This window comes from Anolis sagrei, chromosome 5, assembly GCF_037176765.1.
Source record: "Anolis sagrei isolate rAnoSag1 chromosome 5, rAnoSag1.mat, whole genome shotgun sequence".
NCBI lineage: Eukaryota > Metazoa > Chordata > Lepidosauria > Squamata > Dactyloidae > Anolis > Anolis sagrei.
Window position 1 is genome coordinate 131,320,865 of NC_090025.1, and position 23,188 is coordinate 131,344,052.

Sequence of the window (23,188 nt, forward strand, 5' to 3'; positions counted from 1 at the left end):
GTTAAAAGACAGATCTGGAAATACGAGTTCAGGGTATGATAAAGGGGGTTACACACCATCTGAAAGCATGGGTGGCTGCTCCCAGACTTTGGAACTCCCTCCCTAGAGATGTCAAGATGGCCCCGTCCTTGCTTTCTTTCTGTTGGCGGGTCAAAACATTTTCTGCTGTCAGGCTTTTTCAAATATAAAGATAGGATAAAAATAAAGAAATGTTTATTTATTTCCTTTATTTTTATCCCGTCTTTCTCACAATAAATGGACTCAATGCGGCTAACAATAAATATCAAAGAATGCAAATTCCAACAGTCTAAATGCACTAAAATATAAAAACGAAAAAACAACAATTGAACCATTTGCGCCCTGAGTCCCCTGCAGGGTGAGAAGGGCGGAATATAAATGCTGTAAATAATAATAATAATAATAATAATAATAATAATAATAATCCTTACACATTAAAATGTATTAAAACTCTTCATCCATTTCTAAATCCCAAAACATCATCCCCAGCCGCCCACCCTTCACCAGCTCATATATACCTGAAGTTCATAAAGAGAGATATGGCTTTCAAAATGCATGGACCCAAAGCATATAGGCCTTTATAGGTCACAATCAGCACTTTGAATTGAGTTTCTCCTACAGGGGAGTTGTGTGCTGTAGCCTGTAGCCTGCCCCAGTTAACAAACTGGCTGCTGGTTGTTGTGTTTTTTGGTGGTGGTGGTGGTGGTGGGGGGGGGGGCAGCTGAAGTTTCTGAGCACTTTTCAAAGGCAGTCCCACATAGGGGCTGGGCTTTAGCAGAGCAGGTTAACCGCCGGTTGCAGTAAATCTTGCCAATCGAAAGGCTGACAGTTCAAAGCCCAGATCAGGGTGAGCTCCTGGCTTCTTGTTCATAAAGCCAGGTCTTAACCTTCCTCCGGAATGCCCGCAGTGAGGGGGCCTGTCTGATGTCCACAGGTAGGGTGTTCCACAGCCGGGGGGCCACCACCGAGAAGGCCCTGTCTCTCGTCCCCGTCAACCGCGCCTGCGATGCGGGCGGGACCGAGAGCAGGGCCTCCCCGGACGATCTTAATGTCCTAGTTGGTTCATAGGAGGAGATGTGTTCGGAGAGGTAAGTAGGGCCAGAACCGTTTGAAAACAAATGTGAGTAGATAAATAGGTATTACTTCTAAAAAGTGGGAAGGTATTTAAGACACCTATAAGGAAATGCCAGAAAAATGCCAGCAGTTCAGTCAAGGAGGAAGTTTACGAACAAAGCAGGGAAGATGGAGTGACAACACACACACACACACACACACACACACCCACCCATGGCTGGGACCAAGCATAGCCTCCAAGATGCCGAAGATGGGAAAGCCTCCATATACTTCTATCTATGTACAGCTGTCTGTCTTGTCAGTGTATAACAGCATTGAATGTTTGCTGTATATATGTTCCGTGAACCGCTCTGAGTCCCTTTTGGGGTGAGAAGGGTGGAATATAAATACTGCAAATAAATAAATAAATAGTACATTGCAGTAATCTGAACATGGTATCTGTCTGGACAGTGGCTATTTTACCCAGCCTCACTGTTGAGACTGCCAGGGTGAAGTCAGTTTAAAGTTAAAATCCCTGAGAAACTCTTCAGAAGCTGCTGTGTGTCATGAAGATAGCCATGTGTGGTGTTTACAGGGTTTGGGGCTCATGTAGACAAGCCCTATGGTAGAGAATGTGAAAACATCAAGTACATTCTAAGAAGCAGAGATCACATTATCATGACTGCTGTGCTACTTGGTAATTGTATAAGCCATGTTGCACAAAACAATCAGAACAGGATACCATTGCTTTAGACTGTCTGCATGTGTGTTGAAAAGTACAGTAAGCACAACTTAGCATTTTTCACACAAGAATCCTACGCAGGAATATTTGTGACTTCTCCAAATCTTATCCAAAAGGGCTCCTTATTCTTCTTCACTTTACAGCTGCCCCCGCAACCCTTTTACATGCTTGGTCCATTCTCTTTCACATAGTCAGAATGCAAACAGGGCTGGTCCTTCATCATTCAGAGAGGCAACCGCCTCCTGTCATTCCTTCTAAGCCAGCTTGGTCTTTCCCCTCTTGAAAGACACACATAACTCTGTCCTCCGCCCCCTAAACTGGCATGCTTTCCTCAAATGTGGTGGAGAAACTTATCATATAGCCAGTGTTGAAAGAAGGCTTAGTTACCAGTTCAGTCAGCTTTAGTATATGAAATGGAGGGGATCTCTGCCTCAGGCCAAATATTGTATTAGATTAGCCCCAAGCACAAGAAGAGAAAAATGATATTGCTTTTCTCAGACGTGGCTACAGGTGTTTTGACACAGAGTGCAAAAAAACTTCTCAGACTTGTTTTCTAGGTTCTGTTGCTCATGCTGGAAAGACGATCATAATAAAATGTAAAAAACAGATGTGTGAGTGAGCTTTATCCCCACTTTCAGTGCTGCTGGAATATTAAATTAAATATATTAAAGAGAGAATTGGCACATATTCCCTTTGGGCAGAGATCTTATGATGGGTGGTGCATGCCAACAAAACAGGGACTGGCCTGAATGAGCCATTGGTCTTGCCCAAAGAACTGTTATTTCGACTCCTATGCACATGATCGCCACATAGTTAGCGTGTCACTATAGCAAGCCAACATTTTCCTATGGAGTTATGACTCATGGGCACTGGCATTGAAATGGAAACCAGTACATAAGGATTCAATTATTCTGGGGAAAAAATAAAAACAAAGCAAAGCATAAACAGAATGAGCCTTTGATCAAAACAAACACAATTGTTGGCATAATTCTCCAAGGAGCAACTCTGGAAGCCTAAGCTAGGAGAAAATCATATGGAAATGGAGGAAAAGGCAAAGAAGGTACTTAACTCTTTCCTTGCCAGGCATTCTTCTGCATCAGGTCACCATTCCTGCATGTATTTCCCTTGTCCATTGAGTTCCAATCACACATATTACTTAACTTCACAAACATTTGGAAATCCCTGGATGGAAAACCAGCTAGTGTGTGTGCTTAGTTTCTTAGTTTCTTTCATAGATCTGTATCTCACCTAATTATACTAGATTTCAAGATGCCTGGTTAACAGAGTAATCCTAAATGCCTTTATTCAAATCCAATCCCATTAAGATTGTCATGTGTACAGGATTCCAGACGTACTAGAGGAAAATGTGCAATCAAGAGAGAATTAAGCATCCAGTCTTTCTGCAACTTTCAGTGACACTTTCTGTTTTTCTTTTAATTATTATTTTAGTATTTATAGTAATATATTATTATTATCATCATCACCATTTATTTATATAGTGTCATCGCTGTACTTTACAAGCAAAAGAACCGAGCAGTTCCTTTCCCTCAGGCTTACAATGTAATTAATATTATACAAAAAGGGAAAAAAGGGACCGCAGTATAGAAGGGGGTTAAGTTCAGGAGGCACTGCTTTTTCCTCTCTCTTTTTAAGAGTAGGGCACCAGCAGTTAGGATGGATGGAGAGCCTTTCATCTGCTTCTGGACTTTGGCATTATGACTCTGTATCTGCTTCTTCTCTCCCATTAATGCCAAGGCAATGGCAGTCGGGATGGAGGATCTTTCACCAGCTTCTTGGCCCAGGCACGATGAGGCTGTGTCTGCTTCTTCTCTGCCTCTGAGGCCAAAGCAGTGGCAGTTGGAATCGAAGGTTGGCCTTTCATATCTTCATACTATATTTTGGCCCTGAGTTATACAGAAGGCACTTTTAAGTGTCTGATGTATTGCTCATCCTTGTCCAGCAGTTGGAAACCACACATTCTCCATCCTGTGAAGTCATCATGACCAGTGATGATAAGGATAATGGGAGCAAGCACCAGTTTTGGCAAGGCTTCAGTCACATCTAACAGTCAAGAATTAATGCCTTTTCATTAATTAGTTAAGGGCCCCCTGGTGGTGCAGCAGGTTAAACCACTGAGCTGCTGAACTTGCTGACCAAAAGGTTGGCAGTTCGAATCCGGGGAAAGGGGTGAGCTCCTGCTGTTGGGCCCAGCTTCTGCCAACCTAGCTGTTTGAAAACATGCAAAAGTGAGTAGATCAATATGTACCACTTCGGCAGGAAGGTAACGGTGGTCCATGCAGTCATGCTGGCCCAATGACCTTGGAGGTGTCTAAGGACAATGCCGGCTCTCCGGTTTAGAAATGGAGATGAGCACCACCCTCAAGTCAGACACGACTAAACTTAATGTCAGGAAAAACCTTTTACCTTTACCTTTAGCAAAGCATTTTGGCAATCAATTATGTGTTCACAGCTTGCTTTTCAAATCTCTAGACTGTTGGCTGTTCCTCAAACTTCAGCAATAAAAAGTTTTGGTTTGTTTTAATCCCACGTTCAGTAGAAAATCAGCAATCCACCCCTTTGCTGCAATCCTGTGTATGGCTCTTCAGAATCAAGTTCCACTGAGCTCAATTGCTCTTTAAATCAGTTGTCCATGCAGGGCCACAGCATTAAAGTGCTAGTTGAAACAGATGGTAAAAATGATGGTGATGGTTATTATTTAAACAGAAAATACACTTTCAGTTTGAGACTGCAGTTTAATTCCAGTCATTTCAACAGTCGTTCTTGTAAAATAAATAAAGCAAAATTCCAGATTAGCATGGCTGTGTAAGTAATACCACCCTCTCACATGCCAATGTACTTAAGTGATGGGCAGGAGTTTTGTCATTCTCCAATCCAAGAATCTGGAATATGATTAATCCTGATGAGAGTTGAATTCCAGACTACTGAAACAGCTGCTTAAGTGGATGCTTTGAATGATTACACTGCACACTGATGCTTTTGACCATGAAAGTAGATCTGTAAAGACTTATAGTCTCAGTCTAAACTAGTTGTACATACTAGAAAGACAACAACTCTGACTTAAGTAAAACTTTGTTGTTGTTATGTGCTTTTGTATCAATTCTGATCTATAGCGACATTAAGGTGAATAAATCACAGGGTTTCCTTGGAAAGGGTTGTTCAGAAGAGTTTGTCTTTGCCTTCCTCAGATGCTGAGTGAGAGTGACTTGCCCAAGGACACACAATGGGTTTCATGGCCAACTGGGGATTCGAAACGTGGTCCAATGCTCAAACAACTATACCATGCTGGCACTCGGGGCCCTTCCACACAGCCCTATATCCCAGAATATCAAGGCAGAAAATCCCACATTATTTGAGTATGGATTCAGATAACCCAATTCAAAGCAGATATTGTGGGATTTTCTGCCTTGATATTCTGGGATATACGGTTGTGTGGAAGGGCCCTAAGTGAAACTTACTGGGAAATAAAAATTAATAGTACTGTGGTTCCAGTTTTAAACAAAACACGAAAACAATGAATTTAAGTAGCAAGTCATGGCCCACTGTGAGTAGGAGTTTCTGGAGAGAACACAAACAAGGAACTCTTTCTCTTAGTCGTATCATTTTAGCATGTAGGCATAATACAGCTCTGATTATGGATACCAAAATGCAATGGTTGCATCTATACTAGGATTTACTGATTCGGAGAAAGAGAATATGTGGGTGTTGGGAGGGACTGTGCCTGTGGAAGAAACAAGAATGCACTAGAAAACAGACTACATATGGCACAAATCCAAATGTATACGCTAGGATAAACCCTGAATGTGTGAGCGCGCGCACACACACACATCTAGGATGCTGCATCTAATCCTAGTATTTCTGAGTAGCAAGGCTTTTCCAGCACCTTTTCTCTTCTTTCTATGGCTCATACACATCTCTGTTTGTGTCCTGCTTAAGAGACTTTATGTTGCAATAATTTCTTAAAGTGCTGTTTCCCCATGTGTCACATTAGATTATGTCTGTTTTAGCTTTCTGCTTTTGAAATGCAACTTTCAAGGCCTCATGCTGACATGAGGGATTATGAACTCTAACTACAAGGTAAAAAGGAAAATAAACAAGTATTTATTTCCTTCATTTCTACAGCCACTTGTGAGGCTTCTGGGAATTATATATCAAGGGTTTATAAGGTACATGAAAAGCAAAGGAAGCTCCGTAAGAAGAACTTCCAGAGCTGCCAAGATTCTGCAAAATAGTGAGCACGTTTGATATGAATACACTTGGTGGAGAACTCCAAAGCTTGGTGATGTTATACTTGCTCTGCATTAAACTGATGCCCAGCTGTGAATTCTAACATTATTTTTAGAGAAAAATCAAGCATATGCTCTAGAGTCTCTATACCAACAGTCCATCAGAATACACCATCTCAGAACTAGATGTAGTTGTGCTAAAGGCATCAGCATAGGAGAGGTTTAATACTGTTGTGCTAAAAATAAATGTCATATTGGTAAAAATGGAATGGAGTAAAATTCAAATGTGTTCGTTAAGATATGTTATTCCAAGATCCAGTTTATAATAACCAAGAATTTATTCAGCAAATAATATCCTGCTCTATGTATTCCATGGCCATCAAAATAAAAATTTGGATAAGATTAGCCAAAAGGATACACTGCAACGGGTTACAATTTGCAAAATGCTAGAATTATTACACTATGTAACAAAATTTGAAAAAAAAAATCTGTTCTTGCTGTGAAAATGTTATTTCCCGTTTAATTGTACGGTATTTACTTTGAAAGTACTGTAGTTGTTATACTCCAGAAAATCTGTTTTTGTGGCTGCCACAAACTATGTTGAATTGGTTGAGAGGCTATGTCATAGCAAAATATGCTGCAGGATGTCCTGCCAAAGCAAGTTTTTTTGCAGATTAATAAACTTTTCCCATGTTTTTATGATAGAACCAATTAGGAAATGACATGTATAACCCAGGAACAAAAATTGTGTTACATAGTGTTATTGGGACAGCCTTTTTTCTTGGGCTCCCATGGCAAAGGAGATGAAATCTGATGACACCAAGTAGTTTAATTCTCCAATGTCTCACTTCCTCCATCCAAAGCTATCTTCTTCCTGTTGCTAACCTCATATGCACTGAATTGATTGTGGCAGTGTGCCAAAAGGGTTCTTGCCTGATGATTCAAATTAAGTACATTTGCTTATGTTTCTATGTAATTATGACTTGCGAGATACACATAAATCTGTTCTCTTGCAGCAGGGTAGGGCTGTGGGGCTCCAGAAGAACAGCCGAAGGACTGTTACAGCTGCTGGAGGTGGTTGCTCCATTATGTTTAACGATAGCACTGGCCTTGACAGAAACATCAAATGAAGCGAATTATAACTGTTTCAAGGGATACATTAAAATGCAAGTTGACACTGTATGTCTGTTGTAGCCTGGTCATATTCTGAGTACTCTGAGGAGGAGCAAGCGTATAATGGGAGAGATTCAGAGGATGCTGGGAGAGATTCAGTGGGCCCAGAGGAGAATAGAAAAGGTCTAGGAAGAGTTGTTTTAGAATCTCCTGGAAGTTCTGGAAATCAGATCTGGATTCAGCTATATGACGAATAAAAATGTTTTAATGTATTTTAAGCTAATGTTTTATCTCTTGCATAATGTTGTTGTAATGTGTTTTGTATGTTGTTGGCATCAAATTGCTGCTGTTGTAAGCCGCCCTGAGTCTAAAAAGGTTCCCAAAAGACTGGAGAAAGCAATAACTGTTCCCAGGGAACCTGCCAGAAGTGGAGGTTGAGAGAAATGTGGGAGACAAATGCTTGTATAGGTCAAGGTGCTTGGAATTTAGGAGACAAAACAACTACATATTCACTTTTCCCAGAGAAATAAAGAGAGGAAAAGCACATGTATGCAAAATGATGTTATAGGGGGGACTGAGGCTTTTTAAAGTGGTTCCTGCTGGTATAAATCCTTGTGAGAGCAATACTGCATTCAGGTGAAAAGCTCTTTGAGTTTTGGGGCCTATGTTCTTGGAATTCATGTCTTCAAGTTTCTAAGTCGTTCTTGCTTCTAGTTCATGTGGAGCATAGTTTGCCTGCCTTGGATTCATGCTATAGTGTCTTTGGATATCTCTGAGGATTGATTTTGCAGATTATATTTGAATTGATTTTTGGACTCTTGGCTTTTCTGGAAATAACCCTGTAAACTTTTATTCTTTCTTTTGAATTTGCTTATTTTTATATACTCTTCTTTTAATAAACTTTCACTTATTGGATTACCTGGACACAGTGTGGTTTGTGGTGAAAAGGTGTTTTCATGGCTCTAGTGCAACAATGCCTCACATATTCCTGGATTCCAATACAAAGAGCCATGGCAGTTAAATTTGCATTAAACTGCATTAATTCTACAATATAGATGTTTCTAGGGATTACTACCTGCTTGGTCTCTCGCTGCTTCTGTTTGAAACGTGCCCATCTGGAGGTCTGGACATGCAAATACTGGCAGTTTCTACAAAGCACCTTTTATTGTAGATAGAGCAGCACATCCCCTGATTTTTACACATTACAAGGCATTTTTTTTAGAACAAATACTGAAGCTTTTCGAAAAACTGCTTACAGGGCAGATTCCTCCTCCCTTGCCTAATCATTTGTCTTCCACAGTTGGCTTTGCTTTTTTGCTACTGTGTAGGTGTCAGCATGGAACGGAGTGACAAAAATGCAAAAGTTCTGAACAAATAGCTACAATGCTCAGTACTGCAAGAAGGGTGGAGTGATTCTAGAAACCATGAAAAAAATGTAAAAGGAAATGGCAACAACAAATAAAATGATCATCGCCTTTGGATTTTGTGTTATCCAGGTGTTAGAACTGCCATTTCATCTTCAAAGCACACATTGAAAGATAAAAAAGTCTTTAACTTATTAATTACTTCAACATCAAGATTGACTCAGCACCTGACATTCTTTAGTGTTTTCTGTAGTTCCTAGGGTTGGTTAGACACGTTTGGAATTGATTGAAATTCGGATATAAACATACAAATTTGGACATTCGAAGTGAGTTTTGAACCACGCAGGAAAGGTGGTGGTGGTGGGGAATTACGAATTTGAACCACTTACCCATTACCCCCCAAAATATTCTGTAATGTTTAGATGTCTCCCAATGTTATTTTAATTTTCACAACCATTAAACAACTTTGGTAAAGCCTATACACACACACACACACACATATGTAAAGGAAAATAAGGGAACTTTTAAAATCTCATTATTTTGGCTGGTGACACCAGAAGGAATGTAGTGGGCATGACTAATCACAGCCTTCTTAACTGTCATTTGGGAAGGCCAGGCCCCCAATGGTAGAGATTTTCAAAAGGCCCTGCTGTTAAACTACATTTCCTACAATGCATGCCTGCTCAGTAGCCAAATGATGGCTTAAAGCCCCAAAATAGCTGTCTGTAGCAGTCTTCATCTAAATATAAAATAAACTGATTGAATCTACAAAGAGATCTAAAGAAAGCAGCAAAGCAATAAACAACTTTTGCAAAGCCAAGAGAACATAAACTACTTTAAAAAACCAACCCCTTTACTTTGGTCTGATTGCCATGAACAAGGCACTGGGATAGCCAGCCACAGCCAGCCAGTCAGCCCTTTACTGTCAGTAAATAATGATAAAATAAAATGATTGATTGCATCTGCAAAAAGGAATAAATGAATGGATGTGTCTTGAGGGTCCCTTCCAACTCAGTAGAGGAAGCAAATGGATGTCAGGAGAGTTTGGATGGTGCCTTTCCGCCCAGAAGAAGGGGGTCAGTCTGGATGTCCCTTGATGGGATCTGTACTATGATTTCTGTTCTCCACCAATTTAACACAGTTTGTGCCACACAAACAAGGGTTCTAGAGTAGAACAACTACTTTCAAAGTAAAGACCACTCAATGAAACAAGAAATAACACTTTCAAACCAGGAACAGATTTTGTTTATTATTAAAATGTTTTTTTATAAAAACCTTGAAAATTTGCCAAAAATCCATGGATAAGTCAAACGTTATGAAATTTGGTGAGTTAACAGAGATCCAAGTGTTCTACCACTGTGGCAAGTTTAATCAGGATTGGTCTAAAAATGAGGGAGAGAGAATTCCCTGAAGTTTCTCCAGCGCCTGTATTGTTTTTCCCTACTGCGCAGTGCATCCGCATTAACAAATCAATTCGGAAGTTTTGGAAAGTTTTAAAAAATGGGAAAAATTCAGGAGTGACTTTAGAATCAAACCAACAGTGCCCACTACTTCTGAAATGAGTTTAGAACCATTTTTTAAAAAATCAATCAAGCCTAGTCATTCCAGGTAGTACACAAACACCCACAATTAATGTTGGCCATGGGCTCCCTCTCTGTGTCAGGGCATTTCTATATGGAAGCTAATCTAACATTTACATTTTTTCCATCCTCTACAGAAGTTGATGTAACGTCACTGCAGGAAACAAAAAAAAGTGAGAGCTTGGGTTTCTGAAACAGTGAGGGATTCCTCAAACTGGCAGGTGGTCCACTGAATAATAATCCACATCTTAGACCACATGACCACAAACCAGGATGGACAAGCATGATATGTCAAGGAAACATTCATTTGTGGGCAATCTGTTGAAAGCCATATGTTAGTGGCATTTAATTTTTTCCATCCTGTACAGAAGTTGACGTAGCATCATTGTGGGAAACACAAAATAAAAATAAAAATGATAGTTTGTGTTTCTGAAACAGGAAGGGGTGCCTCAAACTAGCAGCCAGTCCAGTGAATAATAATCCACATCTAAGATCCTAACCATAGACCATGGTGGACAAGCATGATCTGTCAAGGATACATTCATTTGTGAGTAATTGGTTGAAGGCCATATGTTAGTGACAATAGGAGCATGTACTATCTGCAAAAGAGAGTGTTCTATGGTAACTGTGAAAGCTTGAGTTTAAAAAGCTTTTTGAAAAATACTTTGCTTTGGTTAAAAGTTAGCACAATGTTATTGGCCTAAGAGAGTTCACTATTTGAAATGTTAGTTAATTTTCCCATTTGCTTTTTGGGACACTGCATATAACAGATATTTTCAGTCTCTCCCAAGAGGGATGCCTAGAAACATTTCTTCCAAGATATGTGGGGTGTTTTTCCCCCCTTTCCTCATTGGTGATTTGTCTCCTATTCCCAATAGGACCCATCTTTCTGTGCTTAGTAATGCTCTCTAGATCCCACCCAGCTCTGAACATATCACTAACCTCCAAAGGTCTTGCTGCTTTGGGAACCTCAGCTGTGGCTGATGAATGAGCTGGAAAATATGTTCTTCTGCTGCACTGCCTGAACATTCCCACATCTATTTTCTCATCCAGGCTAAAATAAATAAATATGCATGCTGATTTTTTGTACACTGATTTTCATGATACTTAAACTTTCACAGTTTACTGAAAGTTACTGCATCTTAATATGGAGAGGTCTGGCATAGTAATACTGCAATTTTATAGTTCTAAATCCTATTGTTACTCCTGACTAGAGAAAATTCATTGAACCAATGGGATTTACCTATGTATTGATTTATCATTGAAGAATTGATGGAATTGATCTTCTTTAATTGGAATTAAAAACAGAATTACAGCCTATGCATGTTCACTTGGAAGCAAATCCCTCACTGTTCAGTGGGTCTTACTCCTAGCAAAAGATCTTTGGGTTACATCAGAGTTAAACAAAGTGCAGCCATCCATATGTTTTGGTCTGTAACTCACATCGACCCTAGTCAAAACAGCCAATGGTGAAGGACAATGGGAGCTGCTGGCCAATAAATTCTGGAGCGCCACCAGTTGCCTGTCATGAATTACCTTGCCAGATTAGTCACATTTCAGCCAGAAATCACAGAATTCTTTCTGGTCATACTCTACAATGACATGATAAACAAGGAAAGAAAGTGAATGTTTCCTGGTATAGTCATTAAAACTATGAGGCAATTGAAATATTCAAGTGGAAAAGCATGTTGTGCAGCTCTCTTTGGATGGAACCACAATAATAATAATAATAATAATAATAATAATAATAATAATAATGCAGACTGTGCAAGGAAGCTGATGAAACCATGGATCGTATTCTCAGCTGTTGCAAGAAAATCGCACAGACGGACTGCAAACAAAGACACAACTCTGTGGCCCAAATTATTCACTGGAACTTATGTCACAAGTACCACCTGCCAGCAGTAAAGAATTGGTGGGATCACAAACTTGCAAAGGTAGTGGACATGAACAAAAATATTGTGGGACTTTCGAATCCAAACTGACAAAGTTTTGGAACACAATACACCAGACATCACGATTGTGGAAAAGAAAAAAGTTTGGATTATTGATGTCGCCATACTGGGTGACAGTCGCATTGAGGAAAAACAACAGGAAAAACTCAGCCGTTATCAAGACCTCAAAATCAAACTGCAAAGGCTCTGGCATAAACCAGTACAGTTGGTCCTGGGGGTCACTGGCACACTGGGTGCTGTGCCAAAAGATCTCAGCCGGCATTTGGAAGCAATAAACATTGACAAAATCACAATCTGTCAACTGCAAAAGGCCACCTTACTTGGATCTGCACACATCATTCGAAAATACATCACACAGTCCAAGACGCTTGGGAAGTGTTCAACTTGCGATTTTGTGATACGAAATCTAGCATATAGATCTTTTTGCTGTGACATACCATGGTTCTGTGTCAGTAAAATAATAATAATAATAATAATAATAATAATCGCAAATAGCAAAGACTCTGGCACAAGCCAGTAAAGGAGGTCCCAGTGGTGATCAGGCACACTGGGTACAGTACCTAAAGTCCTTGGCCTGCCGTTAAAAACAATTGATGCTGACAATATTACCATCTGTCCGCTGCAAAAGTCCACTCTACTCGGATCCGCATGCATTATTCGCCAATACATCACATAGTCCTAGACACTTGGGAAGGGTCCAACTTGTGATCCAATACTACAACCAGCATAGTGATCTTGTTTGCTGTGTACTAATCTTGTTATGTATCAAATAATAATAATAATAATAATAATAATAATAATAATGTGTTATCTGCCTCTTCTCACAGTGGGTTACAACATAGTTAAGATACATAGATAAAATGAAGGACTATAAAATACATAAATTAACAAGATAGAACAAATATTAAAACACAAATGCTAATACTGTTATATAGTATAATGTCTATGTTTCATAATGATTATTTTGTATGGTTTTTTTGTTAGTAATTGCAGTGCTTTAGCTATGCTGGAAACTGCTCTGAGTCCCTTTGGGGAGATAGGGCAGTATACAAATAAAAGATTACTACTACTACTACTTCTACTACTAATACTTTAGAATGCAGGTATTCAATGGGTTGAGCCCAAACTCAGATTCAGCAAAAGTGCCTAGAAACCCTAGAAGATCAGATCTAGCAAACATACTAGACAGCTGGAATTTCATATGCTTTTTCATACAACTAATTTTCTCATGATTTTTAAATAGAATGGGTTCACAACTCAGAAAAGTTACTTTTTGAACCACAACTCTGACCCCGCCCCTGAAGCCAGTAATTCTGGTAGCTGTAGTTTTTAAAAAGGCACTTTTCTAATATCTGACTGGGTTGCAGAAAGTCTATCAAATCTTGGATCTTGAAGTGCAATAAGGATGACATCACCCTTGGCCATCACATCTGCAGCATGACGTGGCTCTGCCAAGGATGGATCTTGTCCATGATTTGCCTGATCCAGATGGGCCCTGACAGTAGTTTCCATTGACCCAGATTTGTTGGAATTGGCATTTACAAGACTGGAGAGAGCTACAAAAGATCCCTGGTGCCAAGTTATTTAATTATATATCCTCTATTTCTGACATGGAGCTGGGGATATCTGTCAGTCTGTTTGATTCCATGATTTTGAAAATAGAAACCCAAATAGGAATCTACAAACAAATTATTGCAGGTTAGGGTGTTCTGATCCAGGAGAATAGCTATCTACTTTTCCAGGGTGCTCCATTATATGTTCTTGGATTTCCATGCCACTTGGCATTTAGGATCACCAGACATGCGCAATCTTAACTTGAGCATTTTAAGGGTTCCATTTCTTAATTTCCCCCCTAAGCATTCTGAGTACAGGTGTTCTTTACAAGGCTTCAAGAGTGTGCAATTTTGGCAACATACATAGAATTCTTTAAAAGATTCTAAACAATTAATTTGTTTCACAGTTATGTATACCGAGCTTCTCAACCTTGTTGAGGGACTCAGCCCGGTTTACAGCCATAAAACATATACATTCATTAAAATATCATATATCACAAATTACACATCAACTTTAAAATACACTAAATATAAAACTACAGTGGTCAGTCGTCCTATTAAGATGGATGTATATCCACTTCCATCCAGAGTCCTATGGTGTTGTCTCATTCCTCGAAGGCCTGACTCCACAGCCACGTCTTCACCCGTTTCCTAAATGTTAGGATGGATGGGGCAGTTCTGGCCTCCAGAGGGAGAGAGTTTCAGAGTCGCAGAGCCACCACCGAGAAGGCCCTGTCCCTCGTCCCCACCAGGCGCACTTGCGAGGCTGGTGGGACCAAGAGCAGGGCCTCTCCAGATGATCTTAGTAATCTTGATGGTTCGTAGGGGAGAATACATTCGGAGAGGTAAACAGGGACGGAGTCGTTTAGGGCTTTATAGGTCAACACCAGCACTTTGAATTGTGCTCGGAAGCTAATTGGCAGCCAGTGGAGCTGTCGTAACAGCGGAGTGGTGTGCTCCCTGTACCCAGCCCCCGTTAGTAATCTGGCTGCCGCGCGTTGGACTTGCTGCAGCTTCCGGGCAGTCTTCAAAGGCAACCCCACGTAGAGAGCGTTGCAGTAATCTAAGCGGGATGTAACCAAAGCGTGTACTACCGTGGCCAAGTCAGCCCTCCCAAGGTACGGACGCAGCTGGCGCACAAGTTTTAATTGTGCGAAAGCTCCCCTGACCACCGCTGAGACCTGGGGTTCCAGGCTCAGCGATGAATCCAGGAGAACTCCCAGACTGCGTACCTGAGCTTTTAGGGGGAGTGTGACCCCGTCTAGCACAGGCTGTAACCCCGTACCCTGTTCGGTCTTACGACTGACCAGGAGTACCTCTGTCTTGTCTGGATTTAGTTTCAATCTGTTGTCCCTCATCCAGTCCGAGATAGCGGCCAAGCACCGGTTCATGACCTGAACAGCCTCCTTAGTGGCAGGTGGAAAAGAGTGATAGAGTTGGACATCATCTGCGTACTGAATTAAGATTCAGATGTATGCCTTAATCACTTTAGATTAGGCTATTGTAGTCTATACTGGCTGTCCTTGAAAAAAAATTCAAAAGCTTCAGTCTGTACAAAATGTGGAGGTCAGGTTGTTGACTGGTACATGCTTTAAAGTCCACATGTTAGAAATCTTGGGAACAAATTAACATCCATTTTGGTTCCATGTCAAATTAAAATGCTGAGCCAGGATATCTGAAAAGACCTCTCCCTCTGTATAAGCCTACTTGGAATTTGCAATCTTAGGCATAGGTGCTGTTATGCAAATTCAAAACTAATGTTTAGTCTAATTTCAACAAATATTTGTTCTAATTTCAACAAATATTTTTCATTAACTTCTTCTGTTTTGCATATCACTTTGAGAGCCCTAGTTGGCAGAAAGCCTCCAGATGAATACTACTACTAAGAGATCAACAAAAGTAATTATATGACTTTTTATCCATACAGCAAAATTCTATCCATGCCTCAAAGGTGCTACAAGATTCATTGGCAACTAATGTTCCCAAACTTTGTCTGCAGTAATTTACATTGTATTGCTGTGAGTTTTCCAGGCTGTATGGCCATGTTCCAGAAGCATTCTCTCCTGACGTTTCGCCCACATCTATGGCAAGCATCCTCAGAGCTTGAGGGGTCTGTTGGAAACTAGGCAAGTGGGGTTTGTATATCTGTGGAATGTCCAGGGTGGGAGAACGAACTCTTGTCTAATTGAGGCAAGTGTGAATGTTGCAATTGGCCAGCTTGATTAGCATTGTATGACCATGCAGCTTCAAAGCCTGGCTGGTTGCTGTCTGGGGGAATCCTTTGTTAAGAGGTGTTAGCTGGCCCTCATTTGATTCTTGTCTGGAATTCCCCTTCTTTTTGAGTGTTGCTCTTTATTTAATGTCCTGATTTTAGAGTTTTTTAAATACTGGTAGCCAGATTTTGCTGAAGTTCATGGTTTCTTCCTTTCTGTTAAAATTTTATTTACATTGTATTTATTAGAGCTTTCAACTGAAACCTTCATTGTACATGTAAGGATGCACAGGACTGGTTGATTAGCAATACACTCCTATACATGCTTATCACAAAGGAGGACCCTACTGTGTTCCATGTGATTTAGTCACATGAAAATAACAATGCTAGTTAATATAGCTGTAGGCTATATTTTAGAGTAAGGAAATGGCAAAACCATTTCTGAGATTTTCTCGCCCCAGAAAACCCTATGAAATTCATGGGGTCACCGTAAATCGACAGGCACCTTGAAGGCACAGACCTCCCTTCCCAATTAATCCCCAATAAAGTAGGACAACTTAATTAATGATAGAATAATGAGTCAACATTTAAATTCAATCCAATTAATTCAGCTGATGACAATACTGGAACTAGAAATTACAATTAGACCTAGATTTGTTCACATATTGCTAAAAGCACAGCAGGTCAAACCACTGAGGTGCTGAATTTGCTGACCAAAAGGTTGGCGGTTCCTATCCAGGGAGCAGGGTGAGCTCCCGCTGTAAGCCCCTGCTTCTGCCAATCTAGTAGTTTGAAAACATATAAATGTGAGTAGATCAATAGGTACTGCTTCTGCGGGAAGGTAACTGCACTCCATGCAGTCATGCTGGCCACATGACCTTGGATGATATGGATGATGGGAGCTAGCACCAGTTTTGGCAAGGATGGTTTCAGTCACATCTGATAGTCAAGAATTAATGCCTTTTCATAAATTCGTTAAGGACCCCCCTGGTGCGCTGAGCTGCTGAACTTGCTGATCAAAAGGTTGGCAGCTTGAATCCGGGGAGCAAGGTGAGCTCCCACTGTTAGCTCCAGCTTCTGCCAACCTAGCAGTTTGAAAACATGCAAATGTGAGTAGATCAATAGGTACCGCTTTGGCAGGAAGGAAACTGCTCTCCATGCAGTCATGCTGACCACATGGCCTTGGAGGTGTCTACGGACAACGCTGGCTCTTCAGCTTAGCAATTGAGATGAGCATTAACCCCCCCCCCCCCAAGAGTCGGACACGACTAGACTTAACTAGTTCTGCAGGGTGTGTGTGTGTGTGGGGGGGGGGGGGGGCGTACTTTAGATACTTTAGGGCCCTTTCAGACAGGCCCTATATCCCAGGGTCTGATCCCAGGTTTTCTGCTATAAACTGGATTATATGAGTCCACACTGCCAGATAATCTGGGATAAATAGAAAAGCTTGGATCAGATCCTGAGATATAGGGTCTACCTTTAGATGCTGTTGTACTAAAACTTACTTTCCACTGCCAATAATGAGGTATAATGGGAACTACAATCCAACCACATCTAGAGGACCACAGTGGCACATAAAGTTTCCTATAATAACCAAAGTTCTCCTTGGAGTAAGTTACAGACAGCAAAAAATATTACACAGCTAGAAAGACCCCCTCACACATTAAAACACTTGGAAACAATCTCATATTGGGTCTACCACATCCGATCACCAGAAGTTAGTCTGGCCATGATCCATAGATTCCACAAAAATTGGCAAAAAACAAGTTTTACCTTGTTCAGTTTCTAATTGGACACAACAATATCTGCAATTGGGAAAAAAATATGGTTCAGACATATGTGCAGCTGGAAAAATGCAGGTGTGGCATGGAAAAGATGTTGTCAATGGTGCACCAGAGTGTGTTTGTGAGAGATGGTTGCCTGAATATTTACTGGACAGTCTGCTTGTGGAAAATCTGCCTTTAAAAACAACAACACTGTAGTCTAATAGGGAGGAATAGCTGAGAAGGAATGGTCAAAAAGTTCCTGCTGATGAGGTTAGGGATATTGCTAGCTACCATGGGAGAAAATCAGTGGGAGCTTCCAGTTATTTCCTGCCCTACCCAGAAATCCCTGCCGCCAAACCCAGAGAAAGCATTTCTGTTTCTTTCTCTCCAAGTGCTGAGCAACATCCATGTCTTACACACAACAGGACTAAAACTATGGGACTGGTTTTTGTTTTTGTTTTGTATTTTTGAAGGGATGGGTGAGCTTCCTTCTTGGAAGATGTTAACATTAAATAGCTGAGATCAAGCCAATAAAAGAACAATTTTCTTCTCCCAAGACAGCAACAGTTTCCCTCAACACATACTGGATTTAGCAGCACAACACATGTGGACTTTTATGGTTGCAGAGACTGACAAAGAAAGACGCACTGTCCCAAGTTTCCAAAAAGGGCTGGGGAGAGAAATGTGGTGGGAAATATCCCTAAGATACAATTAGGATTTAAAAAAATCTCTGTTGGAAACAATATTAATGGTGTATATCAAATTTCCATAATGGAATCAAGCTATGATCCCAAATGCACTGGTGAAAAGTCAAGTTTTATCTTAATGCCAAAATGGAACACCTTTAAACAAGGATTAATTCATGGCTGAGGGAGGTTCTGAAAAAAAACAACAACCAAATATTAAAAAATGTTCAAACACTTCAGCCCCACTTGTTCTCCTTTTCTTCTTTATGAAATGCTAAGTTGTGGCACTTAATGTTTCACTGCTTTTGGTGAAAGATAGTGCCTCTCAACTTTTGTCTGTCTGTGTAGTGAAGATGCCCTAACTATGAGAAAGGTTTTATTTTGCAGCATGGACAATATTCCACTACACACAAGAACAGCCCAGAAACTTAGGCGATGCAGTACGGAAAACATAGCAACCATCCTTTATTATCCAATACCTTGCTTCCTCCCATTTATCAGAAAGTGATGCCTGTAGTGCATGCTTAACTCTGCCTAATGTTAGGGCCCAACCTACATTATGGCCTTGCTATGTTTTTTCTCTCATAGGCACACTTATGTATATATGTGTGCATGCGTGTGTATGTATTTATTATTTACTAGCCGTCCTCTGCCATGCATTGCTGTGGCCCAGTCTGGTGATCTGGAAAACAAAGTAATGAGAAAGTGTTGGTTTCTAGTATATGTAATTTGTTTATGCTTGTGGGTAAACAGTATTTCTTGTTGTTTCTTTGTCAGTGTTGATGTAGAGATTGTCTGGTTTGTCTACTCTGGAACATGCAACATATCACTGTCCTTTTTTAGGGGTCCCTTTCAAATCTATGATACTATATTTGTCATATACATATATGTGTGTGTGTTTCATATATATCTACCAATACCTATGGCTGGATGGCTCTTTGTCAGGACGCCTTTATGTTTTCTTGCCCTGGTGGAGTTGGCCTGGATAGTGTTAAGACATCATTTCTATCATTTCTCAGTCTGGGGGTCAGGATCCCTGAAAGGGGTGGTGGTGGTGGGAATTGCAAGGGTGTGTCAGAAGGGTTGCCAAAGACCACTAGAAAAACAGTATTTTCTGTTGGTCATGGGGGTTCTGTGTGGGAAGTTTGATCCAATTTTATCGTTGGTGGGGTTCAGAATGCTCTTTGATTGTAAGTGAACTATAATCCCAGTAACTACAACTCCCAAATGCCAATGTCTATTTCCCCTAAACCCCATCTGTGTTCATATTTGGGTATATGGAGTATTCGTGCCAAGTTTGGTCCATATCCAACATTATTTGAGTCCACAGTGCTCTCTGGATGTAGGTGAACTACAACTCTAAAACTCAAGATCAATGCTCACCAAACCCTTCTAGTGTTTTCTGTTGGTCATGGGAGTCTTGTGTGCCAAGTTTGGTTCAATTCCATCATTGGCAGAGTTCAGAAAGCTCTTTGATAGTAGGTGAACTATAAATCCCAGTAACTACAACTCCCAAATGACAAAATCCATGTTTTTTTAGTGATGGTCACTCCTTGGGTTAGTAGGTGTCTTGTGGACAAATTAGGCGGCAATTTGTCCAGCGGATTTTGAGTTATGATGTCACTCAAAACGAACAGAACACACACATATTTATTTATTTACCGTATTTATACTCTACCCTTCTCTTCCTGAAGGAGACTTAGAGCAGCCTTACAATAGGCAACAATCCAATGCCTTATCAAACAAACAGTAATAAAATAAATATATACCCTGTTCTCCCCAAAATAAGACATACTCATAAAATAAACTGTAGTAGGATTTCTAAGCATTTGCGCAATATAAGCCATAACCCCAAAATAAGACATAGTGATAGGTGTGGCAATGCAGCGTAGAAGGTCGGATCTCCCTGTCAGGTGAGAAATAGAAGGAGCTATTGAAAGTTAAAGTGAGGTGCAGGACAGTTTACTTTAGGTACTGTGTGTCCTCAGGGGGGAGAAGTAAAGCTGTAGCTGCAGTTTTACTCAGCACCGTGGGTCGCTCTCCCACAGCACCAACCAGCAACAGTCTGTGGATCTCTCTCACCTCCCCCCCCCCAAACACCAGTAAAGCTGTTGCTCCCCAGCACTGACCAGCAACAGTCTATGGGTCTCTCTCACCCCACACAAATACCAGGGGATAGGGGAAAAGCTTCAGCAAGCAGTCTGCTACTGAGCCCAGAGAGATCATCCCATAAATGCAGATTGTTGCACGTACTTAAATAAAAGGAAAAATAAAAATAAAACGGTGTCTTATTTTCAAAGAAACATGGTACATTAGAAGCCTAAAAATTAAAAAAAGCATAAAAACAATTATTACACCCTACAGTCCGAAATCATAATCAAGGCTGTTCCAGTCAAGATTGCACATATTCCATTTTATCTTATTGCACTGTGTTTCTATCAAAAGGCTTGGTTCCAGAGCTATGTCTTCCATTTCTTTCTGAAGGTCAGGAGGGAAGGGGCTAAACTGATTTCACTGGGGAGGGAGTTCCATAGCTAAGGGGCTGCCACTGAGAAGGCGCTGTCTCTCGGTCCCACCAATCACACCTGTGAAGGAAGTGGGACTGAGAGCAGGCCCTCCCCATATGACCTTAATCTCAGAGATTTTGCATGGAATTGCCCTCCCCATTAGCTTTATTAGCTTTAAAGTAAGAGTCGTTAAAGCTAATAAAGGCTACAGTGATTATTTGACGGCTAAGTCAATGCATTTAGATTAAAGAAAAATATAATGGCAATAATTTAATGACAATCATCAATTCCATCTTGATTTTCAATTATTGGTATGTGGAAAATGTTCAAATTGTCACCCCTGTTGGCTGTTCAAATCTGGGGAGTCGGCTGAGCTCCTACTGTTAGCCCCAACTTCTGCCAACTTAGTAGTTTGAAAAAACGCAAATGTGACTAGATCAATAAGTACAGCTTCTGTGGCTAGATCAATAGGTACAGCTTCATGCAGTCATGCCAGTCACATGGACTTGGTGGTGTCTATGGACAACACCAGCTCTTCAGCTTACAAATGGAGATGAGCACCAAACCCCCGAGTTGGACATGACTAGAATTCATGTCAGGGGAAAACTTTTACCTTTACCTTTAAGCTTGTATCTTTCTTTTTTAAAGAAAAAAATGTAAAAAGAAATAGCAGAATATAAGTGTGTATTTACATTTTTGGGGTACACCTTGTGTATGGGTGTGTATATATATACATGCTGTGTGTATGAACACGCACACACCCAATGAACCTGGACAAGCAATTCTGACCCATTGGTTACCATAATTAGCTACAAACATGGCTGATCCTAATCTTTAAACCTGTTGAAGTTGTATAGATTTGCTGGAAAAAAATTAGCAAAACAAAATCCAGAATCATAAGTTGCTATAGATGCATAATTTATTTTGGGGTCATATTAGGATTACCATAACTCAGAAATGAGTTGAAAGCATACAATCACCATATATATATAAAAAAATTTCACTGACTTTTGTCTGCAGAAACAACTTTTTTTTGTGGCCAGCTTAATACTTAATGTGAATATGTACAAATACATCTTTTTCATATTTAGTCAAAACAGGTACAAGTTTCATTTTGAGATAGCAAAATTGCCAGGTAGTATCCTTGCTGGTGCATGAATAGGGAATACAATTCCTATATAATGGCGTGATCCAGATAAAATTCATTGTAATATGCATATTCTCATTCTTCAGAGACTGTGCAGCACTGCAGTCTTGAATATGTTTGCTCTGCAAAGTGTCTTAACACATCTAATGGTCCAGAAAGTATGCCTTGGATTTCATTCTAATAGTAAATACTAAACACAATCTTGGCACAGCGAAAGACGAATATATTTTATGACCTTTCCTTTTTAGGAGCCTGAAGAAATAGCTTTTGTGCAAGAGTTACAGCAGTTTTTCACAAATGTTTGAGAATCTCAGAAATCTTTACATCCATGTTGCTGAGATGCTTGTATAAGTCTCATTTACATTTTACAGGAGAGCAACTGAGTCTGAAGAAATGGCAATTCCATTGTAAATTGAGGGTCACACCCAGTTCTTCTGTGTCAATGTTTACCACACTGCTCAAAATCCTCAAGCAAAAACTCAACTGGAAAGTAAATAGGAAGAAGGAAATAGGAGCTAACACCTCCCAACAAAGGATTCCCCCAGGCAGGAATCAGCCAGTCTTTCAAACTGCAAGGCCATTCAATGCTAATCAAGGTGGCCAATTGCAACATTCACACTTGCCTCAAGTTGACAAGAGTTCTTTCTCCTACCCTGGACATTCCACAGATATATAAACTTCTCCTGCCTAGTTTCCAACAGACCTCATAACTTCTAAGAATGATGTCAAAGATGTGGGTGAAATGTCAGGAGAGAATGCTTCCGGAACATGGCTATACAGCCCGGAAAACTCACAGCAACCCAGGAAGAAGCTTAATTCTTGCAACAGGATATACTTCCTTCACTGGACTTAACATGTTGATGATTTATTCAAAGTTTGCCAAGTTTCCCCATTGGGGATAAATATGCAACATTCAGCATATTATATTCAGGGAAGCTCTTTCAGCTCATGCATCAGAATCACCCGCCCATCTCATAAAAACAAAATATATTCAATACTGAATGAAATTATCCAACATTTTGGTAGAGACTGTAAAGAAACAGTAGAGATACAACTTCCAATGTGGTCAGTTTCCTTAGAGAGTACATTTTGGGGCACACCTTGTGTGTGGGTGTGTATATATACATACTGTGTGTATGAACACGTACACACCTAATGAACCTGGACATGCAATTCTGACCCATTGGTTATCATAATTAGCTACAAACATGGTTGATCCTAATCTTTAAACCTGTTACTAATTTATCA

General features: G+C 40.3%; 1 protein-coding gene across 2 annotated transcripts in view; it reads right to left on the minus strand.

Moving 5' to 3' along the window:
- CAV1 (caveolin 1) overlaps positions 1-23,188 on the minus strand; it is a 49,666-nt gene that overhangs the window by 20,861 nt on the left and 5,617 nt on the right. The gene's annotated exons all lie outside the window — the stretch shown is intronic.